General features: G+C 40.5%; 1 long non-coding RNA gene across 3 annotated transcripts in view; it reads right to left on the reverse strand.

Moving 5' to 3' along the window:
• LOC308589032 overlaps window positions 1–13,693 on the reverse strand; it is a 94,431-nt gene that overhangs the window by 76,762 nt on the left and 3,976 nt on the right. For 2 of the 3 annotated variants that reach the window (XR_014009037.1, XR_014009039.1), the window contains exon 2: window positions 7,803–7,939. This is a non-coding gene — a long non-coding RNA (uncharacterized lncRNA). Of the gene's footprint in view, window positions 1–7,802; window positions 7,940–11,680; window positions 11,739–13,693 lie in introns of all 3 variants that reach the window. The other variant, XR_014009038.1, reaches the window with a different exon arrangement.

Below are 13,693 nucleotides of genomic sequence, written 5' to 3' on the forward strand. Positions count from 1 at the left end.
CGTCCTTTTCTCACTGGCAGGCATCTTGGAGACTATTACAGAAATCTCAGCAAAATTAAGGGTAGCTTAATAGGTTGTGTGCAGAGAGCATGGAATCTGTTGTTCAGCTGTCTAATATTGCCTAATAAAATTCAGAGCAGAGTTGCCAGGTTAAAGCTTAATGCCTTCATCATTTGTTTATCTGAAAACGGAGGGGGGTGGAAAGAGAGGTGGACCAAGAATACTACACTCATGTCACTCAAATGAACAGTTTCTGACAGGGCAAAATTAAATTTATGGTCAGCAAGGACCACAATATGACTTCCTGTGTGAGTTCAGCCTTGCGTAAGGTATGCCATGAGCAAACACACTGATACCAAAGAGCTATGCAAAGGCCATGGCGGCATAGGGAATAGATTGTCCAGCTGTACCAGAACATCAGAAACGAGCTGGTGACTGCAAAGTTTCAGGTATGACAGCACTTATGTCATGCTTCCTCACATCTTACCATTAGGCAAAGCTTTAAGGCAGATTTAACATTGTTGGCCTGAGATACTTCACATGTGTAGTATGCATGCAGCCCTTTATGCATTGCTGTGGTGTTGTCCTTGTCAGGGCTGAGCCATAAGCAGCTGTCCAAGATAAGATGTGGAATCAGGAAGTCAATGAGCAAATCGGGTCAGAACCAAGGACAAGGGAAGACCCAACATCAATGAGCAGTTCAGAATTATTGCAAGAATAGGTATGTATCCCATAACAGCAGAACAAATCTGTAACTGGGAGAAGATCTACAGAAAAACACATAAGACAAACCCACCCATGGTGATCTGCACTGGTGCACATAGAAGACATGGGCAAGCTCCACACATTAATCTAGTGAGAAGTTGGTTGTATATATATCCACTCCCTTGGCACTTAGGCAAGGTTTTTGACCCATATGGGAAACCCTAGTATAGTCCTTTCTGTCCAGGAAGGTCCTCCAATGGCCATCTTAGCCGGGTGGGCTAATTCAGAGCCTGAGGGTACTTAACTACTCCAAACTGCAGCTGCTTCAATCTGTGGCTCACCACATCATGCAGAGATCCAAACCTTTACAAGTCTGCACATGGGACACATTCTAGTCTATCGAGCTGCAGAGGAGACAGGAATGTAGCATGAGAGAGATAGGTAAAAGCACAATCTTTCTTAATGCTATAGCCAGGCCTTCAGAACATCCTTCTTCCACCCAGATACATCACAAAATGTTATTGACTGTGCCACTAGTAGCACACACACCACAGGCAATCTGCCCGTGATCCGACTGAGCCTTCTACATTAATAGCTGTGGTTGCTTTAATGAATACTCAGATCATCATAAGAACAACACAATTAAGAAAAGTATTTTGAGGGCAAAGCTTATTTATGAAAACAGCCTTAAATTGAAGTACTGCTGTTTAAGGCTGCAATCCTACCTCCACTTACCTAGGAGAGGGCCCCACTGAATTCAATACGACTTACATCTCAGTAGGTATTGTTTGTAGCCTGAGAAGGTTGTGAATCAAAGAGTAGTTATGGTAATTGGGAGACTAATCATCACAAAATAGCAGTTACAAATTTTTAGGTCATTTTCTCCCCTTTTCTCCTGTTTGATTAAGAGTTGTACACTTCTGAGTGTTCAGAATGTAGAAAAGGACATTGATAAGTTTGTTTAAAAATGCAAAGGGAGGAATTTAAAATGATAAAAGGCTTAGTGGCTATGACCTGGGAAGTAAAATTAAAGAACTGCGTATGTGCAGCTTAGAGAACAGATCACAAAGAGTAGATAGGAGGACCACATTTAAGTACCAGGGTAATAATGTAAAAGATCAGGAGGAATTATTAAAGGTGGGCCAAGATGATATAATATGAGTAACAGCTTGGAACTTGAGGAAATTAAAAGGTTCATCTGATGCTTAACCCATTTTTAATATGCAAGACTAATTAGATGTTGTTAGAAGAAAGGTTATGAAGGCAATATCAATGGTAAAGCAGACATGTGTATCTAAAACTAAGCAGATCACCTGCCAGATAAGCTACCTGCATTGACTCTGGAGCACAAGCAGAACTGGGGCCATTTTATCAGTTACTCAGAAGATTCAAAGTAATCTTACTGAGTCTATGATTCCATACTTGAGATCTTAAAGCATGATCTATTCCATGTTGTAATTCATCACCCAAGGCCCTGCTTCAAATCCATGCTATCTCAGTCTACACTCAACTTAGTCCATGAATCTTAGACTAGGACCTGGAACATCAAATCACTACTTGGCCATGAAGCTCACTTCAGCCAGTCACCATCTCTCGGCCTAACCTACCTCACAGGATTGTTGTGAGGATAAAATGGGGAGAGGAAGAAGCACATATGCCTCCCTGAGCTCCTTGAAGGAAACGTGGGATATTAATGTAAAAACAAATACATAAAAACAAGCAAACAACAAGAGAAACATTCTGTCCCTGTCTAACTAGTAAACTGGCCCTGTCAAAAGTAGAATACAATATTGATTTTTGAAAATATTTGAATCGAAGAAGTTGATGCCTGCATTATACTGTAAATATTTCAGTAATACCTAGAAAAATATTGCACACTGTAGATATTTCAGGTGAAGCAAGTTTGTACATCACTGATGAGTCCACATCAGTTTAAATGCCACGCCCCCAGCATAACCTGAGCTCTAGTACCTTTAGCTAAATACCACAGAAATCAATATGTCATTGCCAGCAGGAGAAAAGATAGGAAAGCTATTCAGAGAAGAGCAAATTCTCAAGGGTCAAGTTAGCATTTCCAGACTGTGTGTGAAGGGAGGTAATAAGTCACGTCTTTCTACGTTAAGCACTTTGATTTTAATTGTTCTGTGATCATTTTCAAATGCCCCACCCCTCAAACTGAAATGCCAGCCACCGATATTAATCTGAATTAATGCGACTCAGGTAATTTAAAATAAAAATAAAAATTGTGTTGTTTAATTTATAGACTTGCGGAAGTAGTTAAGGAATTTAACAGCAGCGTGCATTTTATTTATGTGCAATCCTCCTACTCAACATTTATATTTGTGCGTCCCTTGGAAAGGCGTGGGAGAGAGTTGTGGTATTTTGCTTCATGCTAACGGTCCCTGTTTACTGAACTGTAATTATAGTTTGCTGTCATCTTTCGAGTCTGCTGACCTTGACATTATTTGCTTGCCTAGTACAAGGAAGGTTAAACAAATCTGAAAAATCAAACAGGTAAACGTCTCAGGGGCAGTGGATTCTCATACAGAAACAATACCTATTAAACACTTTATTGCCGCATTTCCAAAGGTGAGCTTGCAGTAGAGACAGGCAAATATACAGGTAAGTCACCCGATAATTCATTGACAAACAGTGAGGCGGTTCACACATAATGCTAAACCAAACCATGGCTTAACATCAACAAGCAAGCTACTGAAGAGCAGATTGCAGCTGCTTTTATCCTTCCTGATCATTTTGCTGCTGCTCTGTGTTAAGCTACACCGTGGTTTGGCTTACAGTGTCATTTGAACTCAGGCTCATGGTTCGACTCTCTCCAGACAAACAATGATCTGCAACCAATATCGGCCCTATGGTTAACAGCTCATAGTTTATCTGAGGCAGCTGAACCGTGAGCCTGGGTTTGGACATAACAGGGCTGTTTGCCATTTCCAACTATCCCCCAAGGGTTCTTGTTTACTCAACACATTTTAGACAATCAGTCAGGGTTTTCTCTACTGCTGTATTAGCTTTTGGTGGCACAGTTATCACTCTCTACGGTTACCATGTGTAGAAGTTCAGACCTTCAGTCATCTGGGAGAAAATACACATCCTCCTAACATCAGCAAGTACAACCTTCAGGCCTAGAAATCCATTGAATTTGTGTTAAGTCTTTCTCCAGATACTGAAGGACGTTGTGACCAGAATAGAGGGACAGTCATGGGAACATGAATAATTATGTTAATTATAGATCCCCTTATCTCAAGCAGATGCCAAGCACTGAGACAGCAAAGGTCACTTGGGCCAATGGAGGCTGTTGTCAGCTAGGTGGTTTCTGTCACTTACTAATACATCATGCTGCATATATTTGAGAGACACAGCCTGTTTCAGCAAACGAGAGAGAAAGCAAGCTACTTTATGAACTGGAATAAATCTACAGATGACAAAACTGCTACACTGACTCATTTAGCAGGTAGAGAGTGTTGAGGTATTTTGAACTTGGATATTAAACAATGCATCATCCAGAAAGAGGATTAATTTTATTTTACTTGTTTCCCTCTTTGTCAGGTGAATCTCTGAAGCTGGCTCACTGCAGGGGAACACGTACAATAGAAGGAGGCAGTAGAAAGCACTGACCAATATATACAGGACAGCTCAGGATAATATCAATTTTACAAACTTCAAAAATCAAGTTTGACCCAGGTAGCTTTCAGCAAAGGGACTGAAAAAAGTCCTATGGTTTAATCTTTCTAAAATAAACATTAAACCAGATGAATAAATAAATAGTGCTTTTCTTCTTATGGAAGAATGAAACAATAAGGTCAGGAAAAGGGGGGCATTATTTTATACTGCTATTGTGCTATAGGTAGCCAAATAAAAATCATGATGAGCTCCTGCTGTGGCACTTCATCAAAAATCCCCTTCAAGCTGAGGAGGTAGTAAGTAATAAATGGTGCACATACTTTAAGCAGGAAGCATTTAACTAAAGGAACAGTAACTATTAAAGCCCAAACAGCATTTTGCATGATTGCTCTGTACAAGGTGGCATTGTGATTGCATTTTACTGCGAAGGAAAACACAATATCATTATTAAATATGCCTTTTGCTTCTCAAAATACATTTCCACAAAACTCCAGACATGGCACCTATACTAAAAAAAAAAAAAAAAACACCAACAGTTTTGCCTTTAAAAATATAATGTGACAAGTAGTTCTTATTGTTTCCCCTAGTTCTCTGGAAAGCAATACCAGATGGAGCTCAGATATAGTTAATTACTTTTTCTTTGCTTTTACACGTTACATCAGTGTTTCCAGTAAAGTTTTTTTAATTATCTCATTTTATAATGTATATAAAACAGAGAGAACAGTTATGACAACAGACAAAAAAATAAAAGCGGGAAAGCAAAACTATAAAATAGGCACGTAGAATGAGTAGTTGCACATGAGTTAAAATAACAAAGTCCAAGTAAAGACTATCAACTTTATCAGGCTATCAACTATAGTTCATGTTAAATATGCCATGAATTATCAAAGGTTCATTATCAATTCCCTGTCCCTAACTTTACATGGTTAAAAATCCAATTTGATCAGCTGTTCTACTCAATAACATTTGTATCTGGTTGTTCCAACATATTTGTGCTTATTTTTTTAAAAGGAGAAGCAGCAGCAGCTATAGATCTGGGAGCAACATACACCTTTACATTTGGCTTTTAAAGAAGCTGCCAAGTATAAGATGGTGTGCCCCTGGGTAAATGCTATTTAAAGGCTACAGAGTTTGCTGCAGACGAAGCTGTCAGTATTAAAAAGAACAGTGCTCATCTCATCTCCCCAAGCACTAGCTGTGTACAGAGCTACTGAAGGGTTAAGAAAACATTGGGGCAGTGAAATCAAAAGGCGTGAGAAAGGGAAAGTGGTGATAGAGAAATAAACAGATGAGACATTTCATTGCAATTACCTCACAGTATTCTTTTTTTAAAAGCAACACTTTACTCTTCCTGTGCTGTATTACACAGGATTCCCCATCTGATTTATTGCATTTGTGTTTTCATTTCAGAAAATTACTCTTGGGAAATCTTATGCATAGCCAATATTATGCAAGTTCCTTTTCTCCTGCCATTTTGGTTTGTTTTGGCTGAAGTCAGCAGAGGCCACTCTTTCTTTAGAAATAGCCTTTTGTTCTTTGATGTGAGTGTACTAAGAAAACGTCCCAGAGAGGTCACTTTGGTGTTTCTAACATTGCAGTTTGACTTCACCCCCAGAGGCGCACTCCATTGTCTCTCAAGACAGACAGAGGCCGACAATAACTTTGGATTGAAGAAGAGGATGCCCAGAAAGATGGGGAACCAAGAAATGTTCAAAACTAAACCGTGTGGTGGAAACCATGCAAGATACTTTTGTGCGCAAAGGACACGGGACTAAGTTTAAGAGTTAGAACACAACACATTAATGGTTCTGTTTTTACAGTTTGTTTTGTAGAGTTTTGTCCTGGGTGGATTTTGAAATACTTTGGGCTCATTCACACATAAATGTTAAGCCAAACCACAGCTAAGCATGAATGAGCAAGAGTGCTGGTGCGCATTGAGAAAACTGTGGCTGCTTTACTCCCCCACCTGCCCCCACTCTCAGATGCCCCCACACTACTAGAAATAGCCCCATGCTTTGAATTCATTGGGTCTGAATTCTGGTTCACGGTATGTTTCTCCCAGATATCACAAGTCATTCTGGAAAAAAAGAATATATTCTAAGACCTCATATGGTTCATAAACAGGATTCTCGTTTATTTTCCCCAAACCCCTGCCCCTTTTAGAAGGAAAAGAAGTGGACCCTACATGACTGCACCACAAAGTCCTTGCCACTGAACAAAGAAGCACACAGGGCTTCTGCACCTTTGATAGCTGTACAGAAGAAGCAGTTTTGACAAGCATAGTTTGTTTTAAAGAGAAAAGTTGTGCCTCCCAGCATTTCTCTCTTCTGCATAATAGCAAGGTGTAGGAGCACTGTTTCACTTTCCTACTGGCCCCCTTAGAAGTATACCATCACAACAGCATGACTAATGCAATACACATAGCTGTTAAAATCAACACTAGATCTAGGTTCTTGTTGTTGTAGTTATTATTATTAAGAGTTGTTTTTTCCCCTTTTCCCTCCTTCATATCGAAGGCACTCTACTTTCCAGTTGTCATTCAGGATGCACAAAGTAAATATATCCCAAGGGAAATAGTAATAATAATAATAATAATTTTAGCAAAACAACATGCAGATGTCATGTTTGGGTTTAAAGAAAGAGTACAGTTAGTGAACAGTGCCATCTGCAGGCCACTTCTCTGAATCAATAAATAACAGGCAAAAAACTCCACAATTTTCTATGTGCCACTGTCTTATGTACCACCTTAGCCATTCTTCCTCAAAAGGAACTACCAATTTGACCTCTCCTCACCTCTCAGTGACAATGTAGATAATGCCTTTGATGGGCAGAACAGGCTCTTTCCCACTTTTAGTCATCTTGCATGTGCCCTTCATGTTACCTAAAATGTAATTGTACCATTCTCCAATATGAATTTCTTGCTTAATTCAAAGAACAGATATTATTTCATTTCTAGATGGATTACGTAAAACAGAGGGGGGGCATATACAGGTGAGAGACTAAAGTAACACCTGAAGAACTGAAAACATTGTTGAATATTCTACCAGTGAGTAACAGGCATCCTAGGCTACTTCACAGAGTTGAGCTACCGAGCACTATTTCCCCACCTCATGATGTCTGGCAACCACAATATGGAAGCAAACGACTTGGAACACGGTTTTTGTTTTCGTTTCAGTAAGCCCCACAAAGTAGCCATCTTCATACTTCCTGAAATTCATGTGCAATAAATGCACAGAAATGGGAAATGGGGTCAATGATCCTATTCCAGCCCCCCCCCACGTTTTTAATCACTCTCCCCTCTCCACACACAGAACCTATACACATACAAAACTGCCCTTCTGCACACAAATTGAAAATAAATAATAATAAATAATCTAAATGCAATGAGCAAGTACAGAGCAAAACGAATGTTGAAAGACAAGAAATAAATGCAGTTCGGGGGGGGGGGGTCTTCTTACCAGGCTAGATGATTCACAGTTGACTCCCTTGTCTCTCCCCCAGCGAAGGCTGATAGAAGCAAAGGGGAAATGCTGCAGAGGATCAGGCGTTTAGCTTCCGGTGCTGGTCTTACTGGGCTCCAAGCAGCCACAACAGCCTGGGTTAAATATATGTGGGAGGAAAAATATGAATCCCTGTAGCCTTGGTGCCTAGATTAGAAACACAGGGCTAAACTCAACTCTCCGGCTGGAGAGAGACCCCAGTAGTAGACTTTAAACTCACAAAGTCAAGCAGCACAGTGAAGCATTAGGAATGTAGGCTGTTAAACCTTTTGCATGGTTCACTAACCATCAACTGTAAACAAGGCTTGTTCTTGGTTTACAACTCGTAATTTGTCTGGGGAAACTAAGCCACAAGTGCAGGTTGAGCCATGGCTTCGCGCAGCAAAGCGACCAGCGAGAAACAAATCAGCCACAATCCCCTCCCCAGAAGCCCGTATTATCATCAGAGGCGCCAACTTGCGAGAGGAGTTTGGGATGGAGCCGATCATGATATAATGCGCACGTCGGGAGGAGCCGGGGCAGAGTCAAATGCAGCAACAGGTGGTTTCAATGCGGCTGTTGCCACCCTTGGCCTCCTCCACTTCCTGACTATTTCAGACATTAGGGAGCCCCAGCCCTCTCCCCTCCCAAAATATTGGGTGTGCAAAAGGGCTCAGCCCCTAGGAGTTGGCAGCCAATTCTCACTAAGCTGCTGTCAGGTGACACAAGGAGCCAACAGTGTTTATTCAATAACATTTTGCTTAGCTCTGCAGCTTAAACAACATGCTTCCCTGCCCAGTGTTTGCTGCCCTCCCCTAAATAAAGTAAGAGCAAATCAATAAAAATACTTAACTAACTGAGGTTCTGCCCCACCAGCCCCCCGCCAACATGAAGCCGGGCTATGCCCATGGGTGTTTGGACCCATACCAGATATTTTAACTGCTTTTATTTTAATGAAACTGTTTGGCTGATGTGTTAATTGTTTTGTATTGTTGTATCATTTCATGTTGCTAGGTGCCCTGTGATCTCTTCTGAGAATAAAGGAGGAATAAAACAATAAATAAATATTGCTGGGTTGCAACATTGTTGTCTAAATCACCCAAGAGACCAGCAAATTAGGAAATATTAAAGAAACATACAAAATCATATGTAGGGGGGGTCCATTAGTTACTATTTTTAATCCCAATATGTTTACCAACAGTACTTTTCAAGGGTGGTTTTTTGCAGATAATATACATTCTGTCCACATAGTGTGTATTCATCCATAGTGCTGATGAATTATTCTCAGACACATGAGAGCAATTTAAAGCACAACCTTGGTATATATGATGGTTGTAATCCTCTGCATTTCACTTCTGATTGAAACTTACCCTTTTCTCTTTCTAGTGTCAATTGTAGCTTAATTAAATTATAACAGATTAAAAAACCTAGTAATTTTAAATAGGAGTCAAGAAACATATCGCATCTAACCTTAAATATAACTTTTTTGTATTCATTTCCAAAAGAAAACAAAAACAAACATATTAGGTCATGGCAGATGTTACTTGAGGGCAAGTTTCCAGCATGGTTAATGCTGGCCATAATAGTAGTGGAAGTCCCTTTTCAACTGTGCTCCAGCATCGCTGGCTGAAGGCAATTTCCTTCCTCCTACAGTTACAAAAATGAACTTGTGCAAATACTGGGAACATGAAAGAGAAAAGGGATGTTATAAAGAGTCAAGAATGGACACAGCAGAGATAGAGGTAGAAAATAACCCTGGGATAAGAATAAGATAGTAGAAGCATAAGGAATCCCTATTTGTGTCTGGGAATATGAGGCAATCCAAGGATGGCATGGGGAACACGCAAGTCCAAAGAAACTAGATGTGGCACAACATGAATAATAAGTGAACAACTGGGTGAAATACGTTGCTATTGTTTAGTCGTTTCTGACTCTTCATGACCCCATGGACCAGAGCACGCCAGGCACTTCTGTCTTCCACTGCCCCCCGCAGTTTGGTCAAACTCATGCTGGTAGCTTCGAGAACACTGTCCAACCATCTCGTCCTCTGTCGTCCCCTTCTCCTTGTGCCCTCCATCTTTCCCAACATCAGGGTCTTTTCCAGGGAGTCTTCTCTTCTCATGAGGTGGCCAAAGTATTGGAGACTCAGCTTCAGGATCTGTCTTTCCAGTGAGAACTCAGTGCTGATTTCCTTAAGAATGGATACGTTTGATCTTCTTGCAGTCCATGGGACTCTCAAGAGTCTCCTCCAGCACCATAATTCAAAAGCATCAATACAAGCCCCCCAAAAATAGAAACTGTGGAAATGACTCGTTTGGTCAGAGATATAGGATTTAAATAGCTGGAGTGATATTAGGGAGATGAAGTAGGAAGATGGATGAAACAGTACTCCTCACAGTGGAGTAGAGAAAGCAGTAACACATTTCCATGGATGACATGACCCACTAAAAAGACATAAGAACTTAAGAAGAACCCTGCTAGTTCTGACCAAGGCCTCTCTGGCCCACCAATCTGTTCTCACAATGGTCAACTGGATTACAGGAAATCCACAAGCAGGACATGAGCACAATAGTACACTAAGGCTGTGCAATAAATCGCCATATTGATGAATACCGGTATTGAAATAACATCGTGATCGACAAGGCAATATACCAGTGAACCTTCCAACATTCAGCTTATTTTGATGACCCTAAGTTCTAGTATGGTGAGACAATTCTTTATCCCTATTCATTTTCAACACACCATGCATTATTTTATACATCTCTATCATGACACTGCCCTCCTGTTTTTTTATAAACTAAGAAAACTGAAAACATTGTAGCTTTCCACATAGTGGAGTTGCTCTGGCCCCTTGTTCATTTTGGCTGTGCTTTTTCTGTACCTTTTTTCAGCTCTACAATATCCTTTTTCAGGTGCAGCAACCAGAACTGTACACAGTATTCCAAATGTGGACACACCATAAATTTGTATAAAGGCATTAGAATATTGGCTTTTTAATGATTCCCAACATGGATTCCACTACAGCTTCCACACACTGGGGTCAACATTTTGTTCAAGCTATCCACTGTGACCCAAATTTTTCTTTCCTTGTCAGTAACCTCCAGTTCCAGTTACTGGTGTTCAGAGGCATGACACCTCTGATACATAGTCAGCATGGCTAATAACCATTGATAGCCTTATCCTCCATAAATTTGTTTAAATCCCTTTTAAAACCATACAAATTGATGGACATTACCATATCTTGTTGTTTAACTAGTGTGACTATTTCCTTTTGTCTGTCCTGACTCTTCCAACATTCAGCTTTATTGGGTGACATGCGGAGTAATACTTCTGGAGCTTCTACCACCCTGAACAATTTGATGTCATCAGCAAATTTGGCCACTTCACTGTTCACCCCTAACTATAGATCATTTTTTAATTAGTTAAAAGGCACAGATCCTGAAGCTGAGTCTCCAATACTTTGGCCACCTCATGAGAAGAGAAGACTCCCTGGAAAAGACCCTGATGTTGGGAAAGATGGAGGGCACAAGGAGAAGGGGATGACAGAGGACGAGATGGTTGGACAGTGTTCTCGAAGCTACCAGCATGAGTTTGACCAAACTGCGGGAGACAGTGGAAGACAGGAGTGCCTGGCGTGCTCTGGTCCATGGGGTCACAAAGAGTCGGACACGACTAAACAACTAAACAACAACAACAACATGAAGACCTGTCCTCTTATCCCATGACTGCTACATTTACTCAGTAGCCTTCAGTGAGGAACTTCTATCAAAAACTATTTGAAAGCCCAGTACATAATGTGTCCTGGATCACCTCAAACCATACTCTCAAAGAACTCTGAAAGGTTAGACAGGACTTACCTTTGCAGAAGCGTGTTGCAAACCACAAATAGTTGGAGCCGCCCATAGGAAACTGTATCTGTATACAACAAAGGCTTTTATTTACAAAGCCTTTTATTGTGCTCTTGAGTTTCAGAAATCTAGCTTCGTTTCCCCCATCAGATATAAACAAAAGCAAAAGCAAAAGAAGTGAATAAAGTAAGTATTGTTCCTATTAAGATGGTAGAATTTGAGAATCTACTATTTCCTTGTCAATGTGCCCTCCAATTGGACTTCCTAGCATGCCAAACACTCAATGGCTAAAGAATCAAACCGCTGCCCTGTCTGCTTAATTGTCCAGCTTTAGCCAGGCAAGAATCTTTATGTAGCTAGTTTTTCACAATGTAAACTGCCCAGCTAATTCAGCAGAAGGCTACCAAGCAACAGCGGGGGCTTCACTGAATAGCACAGTAAGAAACCCATTGAAAGTGCCCTTTGCTATTGACTACATATGCCCTTTCCTGTAGGTGGCTCCAAAGTAGTAGCTTTAGGAGCATATTGAAGAGGCAGTGAGTCTCAAGATAGCACTAAGGGACACTTTGGTAAGAGCCCTTCATTAATGAGTTCACGTGGAGCAGATGGCGTCTACAAAGTCTCGACTAAAATGAAGGCCTTGAACTGCCTGAGGCACTTTCTCTGAAGAGTCAGTGCAGGGAGGATGATCGCTTCAGAGTGTTACTAGTTCTCAAACACTGAGAAATAAGCATAGATCTATCACTTAGTGGGGAATATGCTATAAAAGCATGAATGGGGAGAGGGGGACGTGTTGCATCTTTCTCATAAGTGAAAAACTGAGAGGCTTGAACCACAATTAGAAGACAAAGATTTAAAGAGACCCAAAGGAAATTCATCCTCTTCATACCGGCAGTGGATCACATTGATTATTGCTGGTTTTAACACACTCCAAAAGCACCCTGGGCTGTTCTTTCAAAACCTCTAGGATTAACCACTGTTGGGGATTCTAAATGGACCACTGTCTCTACCATGAGCTTAAAACACATTCAAAGCACTGTTTTACCTTCAAAGAATGGTTTGTTAATGGTTGTGGGGAATTCTAGCTCTGTTAAGGGAACACCACAGAACCCAGAATTCTCTGTGGGAAAGATTGTGCTTCCAATGTACTTTGAAAGGTATAGTGGGTACTTAGCCATAATTCTCAAGCCTGTAGTTACATCAGTGATTTTGGGTGATAATTCTGCTGGATTTCGTATCATGCTGGATAAAGGAAACTAGTAGATGAATGACAAGACGTGAAAATGGGAGGTTCTGTATGGTGGTAATTCACCATGTAGAGTAGTTCCAGTGTGGATGAATTTAAAGCAGTAATTCACCACATGTTAGCTTTGTCATATGACTCAGACATATGTCCTGCAACGTGCAGAGGTATCTTAGAAATGACCAGAGGAAGGGCCTCTTCAGTAGTGGCGTCCTTCCCAAGAAACCACCACTCCACTAAATTGAGGCAAGCACATAAAGTAACGTAATTTCAGCACTTGCTGAGAAACACTTTTATTCTTGGAGGCCTTTGCTAGCCATTAATACTAGTTAAATTATACTAGTTACCTGCCAATGACAAGGTAGGTGCTATTTTATTCTGAATTTTATTGCATTTTTAGTTTAATTTTGACGTATGAAGGAGGTATATAAATATTGCACTATATAAAATAAATATGTCTGTCTGCAGTTCGTGTGATTAGCACACCAATCTATTAAATCTAATCTGTTTAGATTTCTATAGAACAAAAAATGTTCTCATTGGTCTTGTGCTAGAGCAAGAGGAATATATCATATTTCCCCCCTCAATTGTCCAGCTAGAATCCTGGCCTTCAAAATATTACAAGTATTTCTTACAGGCCATTTTTAAAAATAGTGTAATTTTTTTTAATCCCTCTTCCCTTAAACCTCAGGTGAAAGTGCTTAATAATTGTAAACCTCGGATGGAAGAGAAACACTGTGTATTCAAGTGAGGCTTTGATGAGGCGTTAATGAAATACC

Source organism: Podarcis bocagei (genome assembly GCF_964188305.1).
Source record: "Podarcis bocagei genome assembly, chromosome: 6".
Lineage (NCBI taxonomy): Eukaryota > Metazoa > Chordata > Lepidosauria > Squamata > Lacertidae > Podarcis > Podarcis bocagei.